The following is a 15,038-nucleotide window of genomic DNA, read 5'->3' as shown; positions in this document are numbered from 1 at the left end:
GCATCATTCTACTGAGAATTGGGTCGGAGACGAATGAATCTCGTGATAAGATTTTCTTTCTGTTATAATTAATGTAAGAAATTCTTGTAGAGTGCAAAAGTGAGAGTTACGTTTCCCCACTAGTTCTTATGTGTGGTGTGTAGCAACGTTCTCGATAAGGTAGTGATCAGCTACTAGGCTACTAGCTAGGATAAGGTTTTATGATCATGCAAGAGTTTATTGGTCTGATTTTGTTGTCGTTTTCCCCTTTCTGATGTTGATTTTACCGTCGTTTTTCTTTGTCTTTATTTATGTTGGGCCTCCGCCTTCTGCATTTGCAGGTACGGGTTGTGAAATTGGGCTACGTAGTTTGGATTTTGGAATCCCCATTTCTTTTTCTTTTCTCTTCGGTGCGTCACAATAAAAAATTGTGTTCTCTTTCGTTTTTGAGTGAATTTATTTTATTCTTTTCTGAATATTTTCATTTTCTATGTCATTGTTTTTAGTCTTTACCTTTAAGCAAGGACTGAAAAATCGAAACTTTCGGCGATATTTCGCCGAAAATTTTGTTTTTTTGAGGATCCGATATATCCTTAACATACCAAGCATCTTTCGGCCGAAATTTTGGAAATTTCCCGATATATCGCCGAAATTAGCGATATTTCCGGAACATTCTTAGTTTCTCACGCCAACCCTCATAGAATTCTCTCACATCTCACATGCAAGGTCAACTTTGACCTACCATTCTGCCACAAGGACTCACATGCACGTCCACCACTCTTCAAACTGATGGCCCACGGCCCACCACGTGGTGGGACAATCAGTCGGCCTAAAATTCACTCAAAAAAGCATCAAACACCAACTTGTGAATCAAATCTTGGTCATCATTGACTCATTCCATGCCTTGGCCAACTCTGCCACTCATCTCTTCATGCATTACTAGCAACATTGTTATATATATTGATTTGCCTACGAATCTGCAAATTTTAGGTACACATCCAATCAACAGCACCAAAACCCACAGCCAATCCCCTCGGACCCATATGGTTGGCATGTAAGTCAATACATGCAAAACTACAAAGGGGATGTATCATTTAATGACTATTCTTCATAATACACTCAAGACTCTACAAATAGAGATGATGAAGATAGTGAAGATTCTGTACCTCATAGGTCTTCTACATGATTCTAAGTTACTCATGTAATTCAAGTATAATGTATGATATGTACAAAGAATGTATATAAGGCGTGATGGCCTAGCCTCCCATTGGGTTTCAAGCCATCAAAAAAAAAATTAGATGTTTATTTTAAAAAATTTCAGACTTGTCAGCGATTCAGCATTTACCGTTTCATCTTAGATTATTACAAATTACTATATAACAATGTTTATTCAAGGTTTTCTTTTCATATATAGTAGACAATTGATAAAATAAACATATCTAAAAGTTTCACTTAAAATTTCCATGTTTTTCTTCAAATTTCCATTATATTTCTTGATTATTTACTGAAATCGATATATCCTCGATATTTCCGTCGAAATTTCCTCGAAACTCGATATTTTGGTCCTTGCTTAAAGGCAAGGACTTAAAAATCGAGATTTTCGCCGAAATATCGGCGAAATTTTCGTTTTCTCGGGTTGGCGATATTTTCGCCATATACCATGATAATTTCGTGCGATATTTTGGACATAACGCGATATTTCCGGAAATTTCAGAAATTTGGACGAAATTCACGAAATTTTGCTCTTTGTCTCGTGGCCCAGCAGCCCAAATTGGGCCCAATTTGCCAATTTGTAATCAAAATTCCGAAAAAAAGGGGCAAACTTCCTCGAGGAGATTCAAACCTCGGTTGCTCCTTGTACATTCAAACAAGGCAACCATTCCTGCTGGGAAAGGATCTTGTTATTTTGTTATATCTTTTTATATATATTGTTTCTTCATAAATCTCTTCTTTTTTTGTATTCTCTTTTTCAATAGTTTATTGGGTAGTTTATTTTATTGTAATTAATCAGATTTATTATTTTAAATACTTTGTATATATATATATATATATTTTTTACTTTGTCAAGGAGAACCCAAAGGCTTAAAATACTTTGTATATGAATAAACTACTAATTTTATGTATGAGAATTAATAAACTATCAATATTATAAATATTCACTAAATTAAATTTCAATAAATGTCTGCTCAATGTATAGTTATATACTAATGCACTTTAAATTATACTAATTTATTATGTAATAATGTTTAATATATAGTTTTTTAAAATAGAGTAGATAATTGATCAAATAGACATATTCTAAAGTTTAATTTAAATTTTTTATAGTTTTTATCGAATTTTTATCGATATCGATACTTTCTCGAAATTTCCATCGAAATTTCCATTTTTTGGATGGTCGATATTTCCTCGATCTTCGATATTTTGGTCATTGCCTTTAAGATATAATATTGCTTCATCATCTCCAGAGAAGTAGTATTAGTTTTCTTTTTTGGGATTTATCAAAATAGCATCTGAATTTAAGTCTAATAAAAACGAATTTTTTAAATGTAGTACCATTATTAGTGTTGTTGGCATATAACAACATTGGAGAGCACCGAGAAAACAAGAGAGAAAGCTAGGGTTTGGAAAGAGCGAAGGAGAGTTTGACGCTCGTTCGGCGGCGCCTCCTCGTTGACCGTGGCTTCCCGCCTCAGCGACGTATAGCAGGTGTTGTCGGACGGGAGATGGGGGTTTTGTCTTCTCTTCGTTGGTCGGGGCTTTGCATGCTTATTCTCTACTCTCAGGCAGAGGCGCAGGCGTGGAGGGGGAATTCGGCAGCGGCGCAGGCTTGGAGCAAGGGGCCAGAGGCCAGATCGTATGGCGCTGGTCTCTGTTCGGAGGTTGGTCGCTCGGCGATGTTTGCAGAGGTGGGTTCGGGCTCCCAAGCGGATCCCCGATGGGTGGAGCGATTTTGTTCCAAGGTGGAAGGGCACGGTGATTCCCTTCTTGTTTCTTGGTGGTTTGGATTGGAGTGGATTTGTTTCCAGATCTGGATCCGGCCGACGACAGGCAGGTGTATCAGTGTGGCTTGCGGTATTGATTGGGTATCTCTGGGGAGGTGAGCTCGAAGGGCAAGATTTGTGGAGGTGGTCTGCCGGCGGGGAAATTGGAGAGAGGGAAGTTGATTGTAATAACTTTGGTCTGGTCTTGTTTAGAGTTTTATTTTTGGTTAGGTTTTTGGTTAGTCTTTTCTGGTCATTAGTATGTCCCTACTCTTTTGAGCTAGGGTTGGGTCAAATTGAGGTGCCATGGATTTGGTGTCATTCCTGGGGACGAGTTGGTTTAGATTCAGTTTTATCTTATAGTCAATGTGCTGACAAACGACCCTTGCACGTGGTCTGGTATCATTGGGACACGGTGTGGAAGAGGGTGTTGGTTTTTATGGCGGTTGTCTATGAGGTGGTATCGAGATTCTCGGGATTCTCTGTAGCCTGATGAGTTGGGCGATATAGGTGGTTAGGGGTTGGGCCCTTTCGGCTCAAGGAGGTCATTCTGGATGACGGACCCGTAACTGGTTTAAGTTTTAGGGAGGAGAGTGGGGAGTTCTTGTCCACCACTGGTCATTCTCATGTTATGTAATTTTGGTTATCAATAAAGGTTTCTTATTCTAAAAAAAAAAAAGTGTTGTTGGCATATGTACATAACATTGTAGTGTAATTCGTGCATTAAACAAAAAATCTAGTACTTTCATGTATTAAAATGTTCTGTCTAAATGTCATTTTAGTAATTTCATTTTTCTCTCGTTGAGAATAATTCTTCAGATTCTATTTAAATAATGAGATTGGTGTGAAGACAATCACAACAGGGGAGGGCTAGCTTGCTACATTAATATACTGTTGTTTGGACCCAAAATAAGCATTTTGGCCTGACAAGGCGTGTCTTGGAGAAATTGAGCAAATGTCAGTGGCTCAAGCTATTTATTGTCGACAAGCTCGAAATATATATTTAGAGGCTAAATAAAGCCTACTATGGAAGCATGGAAGCATGGAAGCATGAAAAGTTAACTTTAGCACATTTTCCTACTTCGGCTAGGAGAAACCGAGCTAAACAAGGAAGGAGGGGCGGCAGACTTACCAAATGAAATCTAAATGAGCTAAAACTTTCCAGATTAATTCTAGAAAGCCCAAGGCTCATTTCTTATGAAGAGTGCCAGAGCTAGATTTGAGTGGAAGGCCTTCAAACAATCAGTCCAATTTTCTACAGAAGCAAAACTGGAAAACTGGACCTGTAAGAGGTCCAGCAGCATTTCCAGCCCAACCGCATGGAATAAAGCTCTGAAAATTTGTCAGGATGATCTACACTCATAGTGGAACATTTTTTATGAAGAAGTCGAAGGCTCATTCTGAAGGCTTGTTAGAGAAATAATTAAAGGAATAAAGAGGCAGAAACTGACCTAAAACCAGCTCAATATTCACATGTTCATGTTTCCTACCCACATGAAGAAAGCTAGATGCTTTTCTTTTTTTCCTTGGATATATTTTCCAACTACAATCTCTTTAATAGATCATCATCACTTCCATGTTTTTGCACCTTCATGCCTTGCTTTCATTTCATCATTTCTCTATCTTTTCCATATTTTACAAATCACTTTCATACTCCACTTTCATTATTTTTCTTCCACTCATCATTTCACTCTTCTTTTTCTTCCCTATATAAATACCTTCTCCTCTCATTCTAAGAAACACATTCACAACACAACATCAAAACATTTCTAAGATGATCTAAGTTCTCTCTAGAGCAAACCTCTCTAAGAGCAACTCCTCTCCTTCTCTTTCTCTTAGCGGTGATCACACTCCTAGTCCTAGTCTTCTCAGAAGCCGACTTTCAGTGCCACCAAACCCTCTGTCAACGTACTTCGGTCCTAGTCTCCTCGGGAGCCGACGGTAGTGCCGCGACCACAACGGTTACAGAACCAGCCAAGCAAGGGTAACGCCCTAGCAACCCAGCCAAGCTAAAGTCACGCTTTAGCAAGTTCTCCTCACTTCCCAGTGGTTCTCGCTCTGCTAGATCTACAACATCGAGTATCGATTGTGATTTTCAAGAAGCTCAGCAAAAGTCCTCGCCACGAGGCACAAAGAATCCCACGACGAGGTTGGTGCTCTCCTCGTCCACAATTGCTTGAAAGAAGTCAGGTCAAGGGACACCCCCGACGACCGCACCCGAACGGTGCTGGCACGCCCGCGCAGAAAAGAGACTGTTGACCAGCTGCAACAAAATTGGAGCCAAACATTTTGGCACGCCCGGTGGGACTACACTAGAGTCTTTTTGTGTTCACCATCATTGGGATGCCAGAGGAAAATCTTTACCAAAAGAAATTCCTAAAGTGAATAGATGGTCAATGTTGCCACCACTGGCGATACTGCCATTAATGATGAGTTTATGCCTATTCCCATCCCAGAGGGGGCAAGCATTGAGGAACAGCTCGCGATCATCATGGTCAACATCGAGAGGCATAAAGAAAAGCAAGCCAGGGACATGGCCAGTTTGATCGCAAAAACAAAGCAGAGGTTTCGCGATTGGGACCAACAAATTGAGCAGAACGCTCGAGAAGCTAGAGAACAATTCTATAAGCCTTTCTTGAGCAGCGACAAACAGACCACTCAACATGCCGCGAACATCACATCTGAGTTCACAACCTTACGCGAGGAAGGTTCCAGCTTGGCTAATTCGCAGCAAGGCGAATTGGGACGTCAAAAACCTGCTCGCGAAGAGGTCATTTCTGAGACTAACTTGCCTATAGGTGGCAATCAACCTAAGGATCTCACTGGTGAGTCACAGCCTTACACAGAGGCTGTGCATGGAAAAGGTCATCAACAAGATTGTTCTTCTGACAATACAATTGTCTCTGAACAAATATCTGATTTCTCCACTGATCAAGCCAAATACGTGGCCACTGATCAGATGCATGGGGGGCAAGATATGGCCCATGATCATCCCTTTGATCAAAAGAAGCAAGTTCATGATCATTTTAATTGTGACTCTGCTACTGGACGTCATGGAGAAGGTGATCAAAATCAGGACCAACTTAATTATCAATTAAGTTGTGGTCTACAGAAGCCAATTTGTGGCTTTATTATTCAATTCAACTTGAAGTTCTTCATATATTCTTCAAGGCCAAGCGGTGGCTTTGATATATGTGGAGGGCACATCTACAACCCACGTTGCATGAATGGCCAGAACAATTATTCTAGTGGCCAAGTTGTCCTTCGCAACTGTAAATTTGAGTATCATCAATACAAGTTAACTCTTGTTTACAATTATGCAGCAAGTGAAGCTCTTGATATGGAGAATTCAGACCAGCAAGTGGTCGTCTATAATGGCCAATCTTTGGCTAATCCTGAAGACACCATGTTCTATGACATGGTAGTTGGCGACAAAGCCGATCTTGAAACATCTTCATCTCCAAAAGTGCAATTGAAGATCATGCTTCGTCAACCAACAAAGATACTTGGGGGGCAAGATTACCCCTCTCACGAGCCAAATTCCTCCAAATTCTTCAACGAGAAGTGTCTTTGTTCTTTTCCTATGAGCTCTCACAGGAGGGATTTTTACCCTACAAATTTTGATACATCGGAGCTTGGAATGAAGCATAGATGGCCTCCCCCGTGGTCTTCTAGAGGTTAGCCAAACATAGTGTTGCTAGCTTCTTTCTTTCTTTGCTTTTAATTTTTTGTTAATTTTTCGTTTCTATTTTTCTTTTCATTAAAAAAAAAAAAAAAAAAAGTTGAATTTGGTAAAGGGGTTGTGAATCATAACGGAATAGGTGAAGTCTCTTTTGTTAATATTGGCCTAAACTCCTTATTGGTGCCTAGTTCAGGTCCCTTAAGGTTAAGGGCGGCTTTTATTAACACTTGTTGAACTGTCTTCACACTTATGACCTTTCTCATCTTAGTAAGTATAGCCTATGTGAAATGGTGTCTAGAAAGGGGACAACGTTCATGACAGGTTCTTGAATCCAGAAGTGCGTGCAAATGGGCCTAAACCACTATGTGGGAGTAGCTCATGCCAAAATGGATTCTGCCTCTCTTGTTCGCCCTCCCCCACCTGGCCATTTCAGTAAGGTTGCCCAAAGGATTTGAAAGAAAATTTGTGTCTAGGCGACTATACTTGGGCCGCATGTCTAAACCTTGATTCACATTGTCTTATTGAATTCAACTACTTATAAAAAAAAAAAAATAATAAATAAATAAAAAATTTAAAAAAAAATTAGTGCAATCCATAATTATTGAGGAGTCAAAACACTGAGGGATTAATTTATTAGCCAGTCTCTTCGCATAAGCCTTCGTGGGAAATTCTAGTGTTCCTACACTAGCGAAGCCCATTCATGAAGGCCTGTTTTTTAGGCCCATAATCATTTCTTCGCTATGCCTAGCAACACTAGGGGGCAACACTATACAATACTAAGCCCATTTAGCCTAACAAAAAAAAAAAAAAAAATCATTAATACAACTCTTAAGGGGCAATTCTAAGTGTTCCTACACTCGCAAAGCTACTAAGCCGAGTCAGCGGCTCCAGAAACTTTTTCCAGCTTTGCCCTCGCAGGAAAGGCTGAGCTCAAGGGAAATGTGAGAGCCACCACCGTGACCGCCACCTCCATCGGAAGTAGTCTTCATGTTACCAAAGATGTCCTCACCATGCATGGGGAACAGAGGAAGGGTTTCAATCTCCATGTTCATAGATCCATAACCACCATAGTTCCCCATCTGCCTGTTAAAAGCAATCACACCAGCTGAAGAAGCAGAAGCAGATGCAGAAGATTCTAAGTTAATATACTGATCCTCAGGTTTCCAATTGGTACCATTGTCATCACCAACAAGCCCTGATCTTTGCATGGCGCACATGAACATCCGAAGTGGACCTCTTCTTCCGCTTCTCCCGAGCCCTTTGGTTCACGAACCAAAAATAGACGTTCTTGAACTCGATCTTGCCGTACCATTTCAGCTGGAGACAGATCCTCTGAATCTGCTCTATAGTTGGGGACCTAACTCCCTTATTGTAGAAAAGCTCCTTGAGGATTCTTATCTGATCTGTAGTGGGATTCCACCTGTTCCGCCTACAAAGCATGTTAGCACTACTCCCGGCTGCTTTGTTACTTCCTCCATCCTCAGTTGGTTGCTGGGTTTTTGGTTCCATTGGTGAAGGATTGAGAGAATGCGAGAATTGAAGAATGGTGGTGACAAGTAATTAAGAAAGATTGCTGTTAGAAATATTGGAGTTGATGAAATGGTTTTGGGATTGGAGATTGTGGAGGAAGATATAGGCATGCAAATATCCACCCTTGGATGGACGATCGAAGAGAAGAGTCAAACTGAGTGTCAGTAAAGCGTGATTAAAGTTGCCCTAAATCTCGGAAAAGAATGGATTATGGGCACGAGGGAACCGAACGGTTTTCGAGGAGGTAACTGTTCTTTTCACGAGATTATTTTTCACGACTGTTGTTTTTCAACGAGTGATTAGTGCCTTAAATCTCGGAAAAGAAGGAATTATTGGCGCTAAGAGTTTTGAGTTGGGAGCCAGCAAGTGGATTCAAAAGATACATATTTTCTCAAAACCCTCGCCGCGAGGCTCTTTTTGATGCGGAGCATATTTTAAAAAGTTCATATTATTTTCAATATACAACTATGGGGGCCTATATTTGGGGCCTTGCGAGACACAATTATTGGCTTCTCACGGATATTTGGATATCAGGATAAGAAAATATTATTATATTCATAAAGTGGCTTTGCGGCCAAAAGCAGTACATTCATTACAAAGCCAAAAGTGGCTAGAATACAAAACAGGAATCTTCCGATATCTTCTGAATCTTTTCTCAAGTGGAAGCAGCTATGGAATCCATCGTCGGGTTGAGCCGCGCCATTATCCCAAGGAGGGGCAGACTTCAGGGAAGGAAAAAGAGGAGTAACGGAGCCCCCGCACCTCCTTTACATCGAAGCGGTAAAGGAATACAACATAGGCTTGGCCAACGCCATTATCCATGAGAAGGGGAGACTCCAGTGAAAGAAAATGGAGCCTCCAAGCCCCCTCAATTGGAAGCAGCTATGGAATCCAACGCCGGGTTGAGCCGCGCCATTATCTCCTGGAGGGGCAGAGAGTGAAGGAACCGAATATCAGCTTGAGTCTCTGCACCCCTTTAGCCTTGGTAACCACCATTAGCTGGACGTGAAGTACAGGAACAACCATTCTGTAGCTTGAACCCATTCCTTCAAAGAGTCCATCTCTTCTCATCCCTCCAAGATTCTATCAAGAAGAGAAAGGAGGAGAAGGAGGTGAGAACCAAAGCCCCTTCCATCTGGAGGGCACAACACGGGCCAGGTCCAGAAGGAAGGAAACAGAGGAGGAAAGACGAACCTCAATTTGGCTTCCCTCCCTTCCCCGATTTGCTCCAAGTGGGGGATCCTAACAAAAAATGATCTTACATGACCGGAGATCCCACACTCGGAGCCCCCTCGCGTTTCTAAACCAATCTGAAGCCTGGCATTGTTGTTACAGACTCCCAGAAGGACGAAACAAGGGTTTGCCTAAGATTACGCCATGAGGCCTAACCCAGGCTTAAGATTACGCCATAAAGCCTAAAATTTAGAGGCTAAAGGTCATTTCATGAGGGGAAGATTTGTGAAGAAGGAGAAAAAGAAGCAAGGACTGAAAGGCCATTTCTTGAATATTTCAGAAAAATTGTTGTGAGTATTCCCTTCCCGAAATACAACTATTTATAGGGAATTCAGGCAAATCCCCACCCTTGAATGAAGCTCCATTTCAAAACCGATGTCAATAAATCGAGATTAGTGATTCCAAATCTCGAGAAAAAAGGGATTAGCAGCATGTGAGGAGCGGTTTTTGAGGAGTTAGCTATTATTAGAGGATTAATAGCATGTGGGGAAACCGAACGGTTTTCGAGGAGGTAACTGTTCTTTTCACAAGATTATTTTTTCACGACTGTTGTTTTTCAACGAGTGATTAATGCCTTAAATCTCGGAAAAGAAGGGATTAACAGTATGTGAGGAGACCGAACGGTTTTCCAGGGGGCCTACAGAGATTGGCCCGCAAAGCTCAATTTCAAGCAAAGTTCCTCCACGCGGAGATTCACCGCAATAGCACTAGCTTCGGCCTGAGTGGCCCGTTCTCTGAGATGGGCCAGGTTGCGGCCCATTTCTTCAGAAACAGCCAGAGGTTCATCGAGTTGGGCTTCTTCTGTAGCAATCGCGTTTTCAACAAAGGCTAAACCGGTATGGAGGTCCTCGATCCGAAGTTTGAAGTTGGACATTTGGATTTGTAGTTCCCGCAGGCGGTTGGTTCGCTCATTTAAAATACCGCGAGAGATGTCCATTTCTCGAGAGAGGCTATTCAAAGCCTCTCGAGTGTCGTGAGCCTGGGCGTTCGCGGCCGGTTGACGTTGGCGGGCCTCACCAAGTTCATTCAGCAGATCGTCAATGGCACTACATTGCTGCAGGGTCAATGCCTTCTCCTGGCAAAGATACCTTAGGGCTTCCAAGACTCGTGAGAGGATGTCAGTCTCCAATACCTGAGGACCCAGATGTTCGTGAAGCACCATCTTAGCCTCATCCACAGCAGAAGGAGGAGTTACCTCTAACACCCTCATCAATCTCTCGAATCTGGTAGGAGGCGGCGGAGGCGCCACAGGATCACGAACCACCAATGCAAAAGGGTGGACAGCTTCCTCAGTTTCTTCATCTTCAATAGGTTGGTCTGTCCCTTCAGCCGCGGGAGAATCTGGAAACTCAACTCGCGGCTCACCATGGGCAAGTGGAGCAGATTCAAGCACAGGGCCCTCGGCTTCGACGGTTGTCTCATTTATTCGCAAGACTTGGGGGGCACCACCACCGTCAGTATCATTTTTCATCTCTTGGGCGACTGTCCGACCGATAGGACCCTCAGCGTTTGTAGCCACCTCCTCGGTACAAACAGAATCCTGGTTAGATTCAGAAATGTCAGAGAGTGGGGTTGGATCAAAAGGGAAATGGAAAGCATTGGCCAACAGTGGCTTACCTCTCGAGTTGTCGGGTCAATATCTGGTACGTGGTCACCAAGAGGAAGAGGCCTCACTTCATTCACCTCTTGGACCTTTAGTGCCGCGAGAATCTCTGTCGTCATCAGTTCCTCATAAGCGGCAGAATCCTCAGAGTGGCTTTCCACACTTTCATGCTCCGAGGAGTCGTCATCGGAGATCGTTATTAGAATGGTAGGACCTTGCAGATGCTCTGTAGATGTGGGAGACGGAAGAGGCGCCACGGGGTTAGTTGATGCTTGAACTAGCGAGAGAGTTGGCTTTTCTGCAGTGGCTGAGGGTCCAGCCTCGCTCAGGTGAGAGGGATTAGTGGTCCTTTGACGGACCTGTCAAAAGATACATAGTGAAGATCCTGCCCAGATTCTAAAATTTAAAAAGGATAAGACGGGGTCGGAGTTTACCAATCGCATTCCCAGAGGTTTGTCATCTTCAAAACTCTCTTCGACGAATTGAGCTCGATCGCATTTGCAAGCAAAGACAGCAGTGGCCTGTACGAGAAAAGAGTCATAACTCAAAAAGGGGGGAAGCACCAAATATACAAGTTTGGGATCATTCTTAACTAAATTACCTCAGCGGGATCTTCATCATGCGAAGACTTTACCTCAGAAGTCTCCTCTGCTATTGCCTTTTGTTTCCCCGCCTGAACAGAGGCTATCCTGCTCCAGGTAGTTTGCTGCAAAACACACTCAGGAATAAGAGCGGGAAAATCAACACAAGCAAAAAGAATGGTGAAGAAAGACAAAAACTTACTGTTGCCCTAGGCTCGTGGATTTGTATCCCTGGACGCGATGAGCGAGAAGGTAGAATAGGTCGCGGGGGTTGTGCTGCAGGGTTGGAGAAGCGCTCAAGAATCTTGCGGTCCTCCGGACCAGGACTACTCATGCCACGAAAGATCAGGACGAAGAGTTCGTCATGTGGCAGGTCCCAACAGTTCACGGACACTTCTTTCCACCAATCAGCATAATCATCGTCGACATCGTTGAGGGGGTACAGCGCTCTGACCCAAGGGGGAATCACTATCAAAGTAAACTGACTCTGAAAGGGGGCAGACCCAGGTGGGGCTAATCTCCGCCAAGAGGTGTAGTAATTGGCAGAATCAACCAGAGGCCAGGGTACCAACTGGGCCAACCCAATTGGCGAGCAAAATGGTTAGGGCATAGAGCTCATAACTTACGCGTTCAGTGGCAAGACGAATATCCAAGCAGGAGATGGCGCGACGAAAGGCCAGGAAGGCTCTTTCGCTATGATCCCGTCCACTGGGCAGAAAGCCATCATCAAGGGGAGGAGGGAATCGCCTAGAAAGGACTTTTTTTGGTCCGGCATCTCTCCCAGCAAGTACAAGTAAATAAAATACTCGGAGTAGGGTGGAGCTCGATACCTTACGTTGCGGCAAAGCCAGTCCCCAAAAGGGAATCAACTGGAGGTTCCTTTGGAATATCACCGCGACGGAATAGAGGGAAATAAATCTGCAGCCAAAAGCAAAGGATCCAGAAGGGGCCACTAATTTCGGTATCAAATGGGCGCATTACGGCTCTATAAGGGAGCGATATAACGCACCCAATACAGGTTGCCAAGGCCAACGCAAATACCATTGTAGAGAGCAGTGGCCAGAGAATTCCAAGGTCCAGTAGGTTTGTTGGAAGAAGTGCAAAAGATAAATTTGCAAAGCCAGAATTCCAGGAATGCGATACCTCCTGTATGGTCGCGCCGAGTGCAGTAATATTCGCGCCAGGATGGGTAGGATCTGCTGTGATGCCCTCGACCAGCCATATCCATTCTCAAAGAAAAATTGAGTGCCATCAAACTGACCATGCACATAGGGGTCAAAGTCAATGGGCAAACCCCGTGATGGTAAGAACATCCAGCAGAGTTATGCTCATCTGCCCAACCGGAAATCGAATGTATTGCTGGAGGTGTTCCAGAAGCAAAGAGCGGCAGCTAGCGGTGCAGGGCTAGTATTATTGGGAAGACAGAAGCATAGATCGATGGTTTGGGTGATACCCACCGCATCCCATCGGGCCAAATCTCTCGCTCGGAACCTCCTGATACCAAATATTTTCCTCGGGAGCGACGGTAGGCCAGTAGCCCACTTTCCTCCTTGGTCCCCAACTGCTAAAATCACCAGGCACCTGCCGAAGAGCCGCTATGGGACGGCGGATGGGAAGCCCATAATAGGCCATAGCATCATCTGGCAAACGATCGCGAGGTGTGGGACCCAGACTCGCTTGACTATCACCGCCACCAAAGCCCATCAGTCGACTTCTCCTCCTCTCCGTTCTGACTTCTACATCGAACACTCATGTTAGTTCGCCAGGCGAATGCGGCTTTCTCAGTGATTTCATCTGCCTGATCGATAACGAATGGTTTCTTGGATGCCATTTCTAGGTCGCAAGGATACTTCTCCAATACGCTTTGATTTATAGCTCAAATATGTTTGGAGATTAATTATTAGCTGGGCCAGTGAGTGGCCCTAGTGATAATTAATGAGTCATTATTCCATCTTGAGAATCGCATCTAAGGCGACAGTGAAGATACTTCTCCAATACGCTTTGATTTATAGCTCAAATATGTTTGGAGATTAATTTATTAGCTGGGCCAGTGAGTGGCCCTAGTTGATAATTAATGAGTCATTATTTCATCTTGAGAATCGCATCTAAGGCGACAGTGAAGATACTTCTCCAATACGCTTTGATTTATAGCTCAAATATGTTTGGAGATTAATTATTAGCTGGGCCAGTGAGTGACCCTAGTTGATAATTAATGAGTCATTATTCCATCTTGAGAATCGCATCTAAGGCGACAGTGAAGATATTCCACCTTTTCCTACCACCGCAGGGCCAGCATAGTGGCCTGATGTTTTTTAAATAAAACATGATTAAAACCGATGCGGTTTTAGATGCTAAAGTTGCAGCAAAATATGGTGGTTTCAATTGGTCACACGTCATGATGACGATAGCCATGATCCAATCACCCTCTTTGGCATAAGACTCGCGAAGGATTAAATGAAAGCAAACAGTTTGCTATTTTGCATCTTATTTCGCCAAGTACTATAGGCCTTGATCTAGCCAGGAAAGCGGCTCCAACACCCACATTTGAGAAAATCAACAGAGAGCCAGCAAACAAGGCAGATACTTGTTGCTATACACATGGCGAAGCTACCACCAAGGAAGAGAAGGATCCTCATTCGCGATCAAAAGCAGTCTCCTTCGCATGGGGGGCACGCTAAAGTTTTGATTGCCTACAACCTGCCCAAGTTTCGCTAGATCCATGGGGGGCAATAAAGTTGGCAAAGGAAGCGTCAGTTCATGCCAAAGGCAATTCAGTAGTGGCATTCAAGCTTTATGGCCTATTTAGAGGCCTATATGGAAACAGTCAAGCCATACAAGTGGCTTTGGAACAACGACTTTGAAGCAACGACATTATAAGAGCAGTGTTGATTCAAGACCTCTTTAGTCAAGACGAGGACCTTTGACTTCGAGGTCTGGGGGGCAATGTTTGGGACCCAAATAGCATTTTGGCCTGACAAGGCGTGTCTTGGAGAAATTGAGCCAATGTCAGTGGCTCAAGCTATATATTGTCGACAAGCTCGAAAATATATATTTAGAGGCTAAATAAAGCCTACTATGGAAGCATGGAAGCATGGAAGCATGAAAAGTTAACTTTAGCACATTTTCCTACTTCGGCTAGGAGAAACCGAGCTAAACAAGGAAGGAGGGGCGGCAGACTAACCAAATGAAATCTAAATGAGCTAAAACTTTCCAGATTAATTCTAGAAAGCCCAAGGCTCATTTCTTATGAAGAGTGCCAGAGCTAGATTTGAGTGGAAGGCCTTCAAACAATCAGTCCAATTTTCTACAGAAGCAAAACTGGAAAACTGGACCTGTAAGAGGTCCAGCAGCATTTCCAGCCCAACCGCATGGAATAAAGCTCTGAAAATTTGTCAGGATGATCTACACTCATAGTGGAACATTTTTTTATGAAGAAGTCGAAGGCTCAT

The sequence above is a fragment of the Rosa rugosa genome, chromosome 1 (genome assembly GCF_958449725.1).
Source record: "Rosa rugosa chromosome 1, drRosRugo1.1, whole genome shotgun sequence".
NCBI classification, from domain to species: Eukaryota; Viridiplantae; Streptophyta; class Magnoliopsida; order Rosales; family Rosaceae; genus Rosa; species Rosa rugosa.
Note: the sequence above shows the minus strand (reverse complement) of the source record.